The sequence below is a fragment of the Fukomys damarensis genome, unplaced genomic scaffold, assembly GCF_012274545.1.
Source record: "Fukomys damarensis isolate Sample0158 unplaced genomic scaffold, DMR_v1.0_HiC HiC_scaffold_16, whole genome shotgun sequence".
Taxonomy (NCBI): domain Eukaryota; kingdom Metazoa; phylum Chordata; class Mammalia; order Rodentia; family Bathyergidae; genus Fukomys; species Fukomys damarensis.
In genome coordinates, this window is record NW_022900928.1 from 121988471 (window position 1) to 121995626 (window position 7156).

At 37.5% G+C, this 7156-nt stretch overlaps 1 pseudogene; it reads right to left on the bottom strand.

Moving 5' to 3' along the window:
- Positions 1-600: 600 nt before the first annotated feature.
- LOC104853783 lies at positions 601-2012 on the bottom strand (annotated as a pseudogene).
- Between the last annotated feature and the right edge of the window lie 5144 nt (positions 2013-7156).

The following is a 7156-nucleotide window of genomic DNA, read 5'->3' on the forward strand; positions in this document are numbered from 1 at the left end:
ATACAGTTCAAAAATATGCAAAACTACCATTGGAAATCAAGATAATAGTTGTCTATGAGAGGAAGGTGGAGGAGCTGGCAGCACTGACTTTTTTTAGAATAGCGTACATATAGTTTATGGTTTTTTGCATGAACTTGTGAAAGTGCTTTTAGCACCTATCTATAGCACCTAATTAGGACATGTAAAATACTTTTTCAACTTCTGAACTGTAAAAAAAAAAAAAGCTTCTGAACTTTTGGAACTCCTCAACATTCACTGGGAATTTGCCACCTGAGGCCTTTCTACCACTTCACAGCAACTTTCAGTTAAGATACCTATAGTGACCTTAACTTGCACATTCTTTTACTTCTTGGCTAAATTTTCATTATACAAAGAATTTATGTAGTTCTTTGGCTTCTTCAGGGTTAAGTTTTTAATCTTTATATTGTAAAATTTCTTTTAAAAATTACACTATACAGCCTTTCACAATGAACAGCTACACAAAGCTTTACACATTTGGTAAAAATAACTTGTTCTAATTTAAGAAAGAAAAAAGCTGTAAAGTATGAATCTCTTAGAAAAAGTAAGACAGTATGTGACAATTGTCTTATAGCTTATTTTTCATAAATTTTGACCTACTGGAACAAGAGCAAACTTGCATTTGATGAGTGCCCATAAGCATCTTCATAAGTTGGTGTTCAGTAGTAATGCATTTTAAGGCCATTGGAGACTTCTGCCCATATACCACAAATGACTCCACATTTGTGTTTTCTGGTTTCAAACAGTCCTTTTAAATTAAATGTGAATATGCCACACGTGCAGCCTTATCAAATTTGTTTCCCCAAATGTAGATGTGAGATAGTGTAGGATTGGTTTTCATTGATTGTGGAAGTACAACAGGTCTTTCTCCCTCTGTATTGTTGCTGACTACTGACAATAATTTAAGACTCTTGTTGCATGAAGTAAGAGATCACTGAGGTAGTTTGCACCTGCATTTTCCATTCTGCTAAAGGAAAGATCTGTTATTTCCAGGATAGCATTGGTTTTCAGTACATCAGCCAAACACGGGATTCTGTCACAATTTATTTTATTGCAGCTGACATCGAGGTAGTGTAGGCTACTGTTCAGATACAGTGTATTACATAACTGATGGAAACCAGTTTTTTATACCGTGCTTACACGTGTATAGTTCAACAAGGCAGTGACATTCTTTCAGCATGTGACCTAGATGGACGGTGGGCTCTTCCTATTCCCTGTACGGTATAGGTTTCTTCCCTTAATTGCTTGGTTTTGAGTTAGTACCATGGCAAATGCTATCACACTTTGTATGCTAAGATCACAATCACCCAGATCTGATTTCTCTAAGAATGAATTAATTTGCAACACTGCAGCAAAAGGCTTTCTACCTTTATTTTCAATCTTATTTCCAGTCATTCTTAAGTATTTCAGAGTTGTACTCTTATGTAATGCTTTAGCAAGCAATTCTCCACCTTTGGGCCCAATATCATTAAACATAAGGTTTAAGTAAATGGGGTACAGTTACTTCTGAAGAAGTTTCAGTGAATACCAACGTCACTTACAAGATTATAGCTAACATCCAAACCATTAATATGTGGACGATCCTTTAGAATTTTAGAGAGAATGCAAAAATCTTCACCTGTCCCTCTTTGTACTGGGATTAAATGATCATTACCTGCAACGTTCAGTGTGATTCCTTCTTTGGGTCCCTTTTAAAATTTCTTCATCCACTTTTTGGAGTACATGCAATATAAAAGCTTAATTTTCTGGAATTTTTCTGAACACTCTTTATAATAACCTTTCTGGAGAGAAGCAACAGACTCTGGAGCTTCTGGTCAAGATGCACATTGAATAGGAATGGTCAAAAGGACACAGCTCATTTCCATCAGCACTTCCTCCTTTTTCCCAGGATTTGACTGAATTTGAGAGTAGGGTGCACCAGGGTGAGGAATCTGGGGGCAGCTTGGATTCCACTTACCATCCCTTTGGGAAGGTGGAGACTGGGACTTGTACATGGTTCTTCTTAAGTGTATTTTTTAATTTTATTAGTACCTATTTGCAGTTCATACAGTTTACAGTCATCTTGGGGAGTGGGCACATGTATACCACAGCTCATTTTTTTTACATCTTTAGTTGAGTTTTTTTGGTACATTTTAGGGATACAGTACAGTTACATTCATTGTTGGGATCTTGTACCTTTACATGACAGGTCTTGGTTCTCATTTACTCCCCTTGTCCCTGCCCTCCCTTCATCCCCTCACACAGCTCATTTTTTTAATCCCTTCTTTTCTCTTCTTCCCTTCCTCCTCCAATTCCCCTATCCTAGTTTTCATTCTTGTTGATATTATTAATCTCACACTCATGTTATGGCATATGATATTGACATTAATTGAGGTTATTAGGTTTCTGTACATGACAAATCTTTATTCTATTTATTTCCCCTTCCCTCTCCCCCTCACACTTTGCACTTTTTCCCTTGGACCATTTCCCTATTAAAAGAGATCATCTCCTTCTCCCCTTCTATCCATCCTTCAGTAGGCTTTTTGTTTGTACTTTGCCTCCCTCAAATGATACTATGTGGTATTTAAGTTTATGTATGTGTTTATTTCATTCAATCTTATATTTTTAAGTTGCTTCCATTTGGACACCATCCAATGGACCCTACATCTTTGTATCAGACTTCTGTTGATGGTTATACAGGCTCTTCCTAGGATTTAGCTATTATGAGTTTACACACATGGCTCAACTTCCTGCCTTTCCTACCACAATGACCTTGTGATAGTTTTCCTCTACCACCAGAGATTCTGTTGGTATTGATCTGTTTCAGTCATCTCAGGTTTAAGCTGAAAACATCATAAGACACTGGTATGTTTATGAGTCACCTTTGTAGAGTAGCAGCCAATGAGTTATTCCCAGTGTATCTGATTTAGCAAGTCCAAAGAGAAATCAAGAATTTTTATTCTCACACAGTACCATTTGAAGGTTGTGAGGTAGATGGATCATGGACCACTGAGGATAAACAATTCCTTAGACTACAAATCGCTTGAGGGCAGATGCCATTCACACTAGGACTGTGAGGCATTAACACTGCAACACGTGTAAGTCCTGTGGCTCTTAATGGGAAGGCAATGGACATTGGTCCCATTGTTTCTTTTATACCATATCGTATGTTCTGCAAGCAGTACTACTGCACACATGAAGTATATATTAGAATGCACTTATTTATAGTATGTAAATAAGGTATATAGCTAAGAACACAGTAATTTTGGCTGCAAGAAACAGAATATCTAACTAATAGTGCTTTTAAAAGTCAGGGTTCACTGGCTATGGTTTTGCACATCTGTAATCCCAGCACTCTGGGAGGATGATGCAGCCCGAGCAACTTAGTGATGCAGTGAGACTCTGTCTTGAAATTTGAAAAGCACTGGGGATGTGGCTTGATGCAAAGTCCCCTGGTTCAGTCTCTCAGATTCTCTTCTTCTCAGCAACAAGGCACTCTTGGTGCACATCTTTTGTTTTCATTTTTCATTAGTATGTGTCTGTGTAGATAACAATAAAGTTCATCTTGGGAGTTGGGTGTAGACGCTTTGTTGCAGATTCTGGTTCAGCAGCTAATGATGTCTGAGCTATAACTCTTTCTGTTTTTTTTTTTTAAAGGAAATTTTATTGAACCTAACTTACATGCCACAAAGCCTGACTATTTAAACTGCACAACTCATTGATTCTTAGTATATTTGCAGAGTACTGCAACCATCACCATAATCCAATTTTAGAACTTTTCTCATCATTCCCAGAAGAAACCCCATACCTATTAGCAGTCCTTGTCAAGCCCCTTCTCCTCCCCCAGCTATAAGAACTCACTGATCTCCTGTCTCTGCAGATTTACCTTTTCTGAACACTTCATATAAATAGAACCATGCAATACGTGGGAGCCTTTGCCTGGCTTCTTTCACAAAGTACAGTGATTTTAAGGTTTCATCCATATTATACACAAATTGTTGGCCTTTCACCTTTCTGGGCTGAATAATTTCCCAGTGTTTATATGTACATATGTTTTGTCTCTCCATTTTCCATGATTTTCTTCAACTTCCCCTCTTGGTAGCAGCGTGGATAGTTGAGCTCCTGGTATCACATTCTTATTGATCTGCACTTCATGCAACTAAGAAGATATATCTGACCATCTCTTCCTCTATCAGGGAGCAAAATCATTTCTACCAGAGCCTATGTGGATTTCCTTTTAGATTGAGACACATGGCTGCACAGAAACCTGGAAAAGCAAGCATTTTTGATAGAAGATGGGCAAGGAAACAGGGGGTGGAGCTATCAGGTTTCTGCCTCTGTGGGATTTACAATTATTTTTCCACTGTAAATAAGTACTTTGTTTTTCTTGTTTAATATGCATTGGTATTTTGGTGTAAGACTTAGAGTTCTGTTTACCTGTATGTTTAGCTGTCTTTCCACAAAGTCACCTCAAAAGCATTCTTAGGACTTATTTGGGGGTCTGATAATAAGTCCATGGTTATCTCTAAGACTGGTGTCTTTTTAAACAGTAATGAATTAACTTTTAAAGTTGACAAAATTATGTGTATTTGTCATGAAGAATGTATTGTTGTGAAATGTGTATATACTGTGTGAGATGGTTTGATGTTCTTCTCCCTCCAAAAATTCATGCTGAAACTTAATTCCCAATGCCATAGTACTAAGAGGCAGGGGATTCATGCCGTGCTTATGCCATGAGAACTTTGCCTCATAAATGAGTTTAGTGCCTTTATAAAAGGGCTCAAGGGAACTGACAAGCCCTTTTCCTTCCTTTTGTGACTCTAGAAAATACAGGTGTCACCTTGGAAGTGAAGCACACCCTCTCCAGTCACTCAAGTCTGCCAGTGCCTCTATCCTGTACTTACTTTGAGCCTCCAGACTGTGAGAAATAAATTCCTATTATTTATAAATTATCCAGTGTATTGCATTTTGTTATCATAGCAAGAATGGACTAAGACATTGTAGAAGGACCATGTCAAGCCAATTATCATTTCCATTCCAGAGGCAACAATATGGTTGAATGAGATGAGGGCCACTCTGGTCCAAAGGAGGATGCTCTGAAAAGCAAATCTTGCCTCCTCCTTACCTAGCCTGTATTGTAGCTTGTCCTTCTGCCCTATTCTGTATTCTCCCTGTTCCTTTCCCAGCTTCCTAGTAAACATCCACCATCCCACCTGTGTCACTATCACTTCTGGAGTGCTCGACCTACCAAGGTCTTTGAAAAAACTTTCTGAAATTTTCATTGAAAATTCACTGAATAGTATAAAACAAGTTTGTGGTGAAATTTTTTAGTATTTGAATTTCATATTTATTAATATATTTCATTTATTTAGGGCTTTCATATCTTTCAAATAAGTTTTTGCATTTCTCAGGGCACATATTTTTGGTTTTTCCTCCCTAGTAGGTAGCTTGTATTTTTTACTGCATTTGCATATGGATAACGCATACATTTTTAAAATACACTTTTTTAAATATTGCAAGTTTATGGAGCCATAACTGACTTTTGTATATTGATGATATATGCATTCTTATTCACATACAGGGCAGAAAGCTATTTTCACACCTCGGCCACCAAGCAAAAGAATAAACCTTCATTTCAGCTGAGCTAACTTTCATTACATGCCCATTCTAAGTGAATCACTGAGGCCAGGAAAATACCACATATTAATTGGCTGGACCTGTATTTCACAGTGCATTCACACACTCAAATCACATGGATAGGAAATTCTGGATTTGGGATTACAAAGGATGAGTGAGGGATTTGCTCAGGACACCTGCCAGCTCCACCATTCTGGAAAAGATTTCTGTTGCAATCAGAGCCCAAGATGCCAGTTCCACCAAACAGCATGATGATTCATTACAGCAACTGCAGCAACGCTCTCAAAAGTACTTCCAATTATCACCAAGGTTACAATAATATTTAGGTCGAATTTTTATTTTATTTTTAATTCAATTTAGAATTAAGATGAAAAGGATAAGCATGATTTCTATCATACATTCCATTTTATTTTAATCTGGGCCAGGGATTTAGCTCAGTGGTACCACTGCCTGCCTTGGAAGCTCCAGGTCCTGAGTTTGATCCCCAGTACCAAAAAACAAAACAAAAAAAAAACACCATTTTATTTTAATCTAAGTTTACAGCATCAGTGGTTTGGTTTACCCCATTTTATAGAGGAGAAGACCAATTTCAGAATCAGGAGGTGGACTCATACCCCTAGGTATCACTGTTAGGAAGGTATTAGGACTGAAAGTTGAGTATCTAATGAGAACAAATGACAATCAGGTAAATATCATCTTAATGTTTTACAGCGAAAAGTCTCTTTTGCAGTTGAGCTATCTTCAGGATGGAAATACTCTATGTACATACACAGTGTCATCTGCCCTATTGGATGGTTAAGTCTCACATTTACAGGAGCATTTTCTTCCATTGCCACATTGATGTTTTGTGCTCATTCATCTGATACTCCTGGGAAGTAAAAAAGCTGGATGTGATATTTCCATTTTGTCAAAGAGGGGTCTGGCCACCAAAGAACAGTTGTCTGTCATTGTAGCAGTGTCTCAGGGCACCATGTCACAGAAAGGTATTTTTAGCTTCATGCATATGCTCCTGTGTCAGCGTATTTGTTATTGAAGAGCTGAACAGTGATGTGTATTTTTAGCAACATGATTATGCTTCTTCTTTTATCTGCAGGAGCCTGTCTCTTTGCCAAGTATCAGATCCATTAGTTGACCAGCTGCCACATGAGCTCTGCGCCTCTCACTAGACACATTTTTCTTCCTTCTTTACCATCATTTTTAGGGGAAATGTCCTCTCCTGAAGCAAATTAAGTTCTGCCAAATAATATACCTGAGAGAAATGACTTACTTTATCAACTTTGGTAATTTCCCTACAATTGGTACAGTGAAGCTTTTTCCCTTTATATTTTGAGGTTAACATATTCAGATCCAAACCATCTGACAAAAAAAAAAAAAAAGAATCCTAATGCATTTTGCTGATGTCACATGAACCAGCACAGAATTATTTTGTTACAAATAACCTGTTTATGTGATTATCATGCAGTGCAACTGTTCATTAACTGGGGCCAAAAGTAATTCTTCTTCTTTAAGATATTTGATTGGC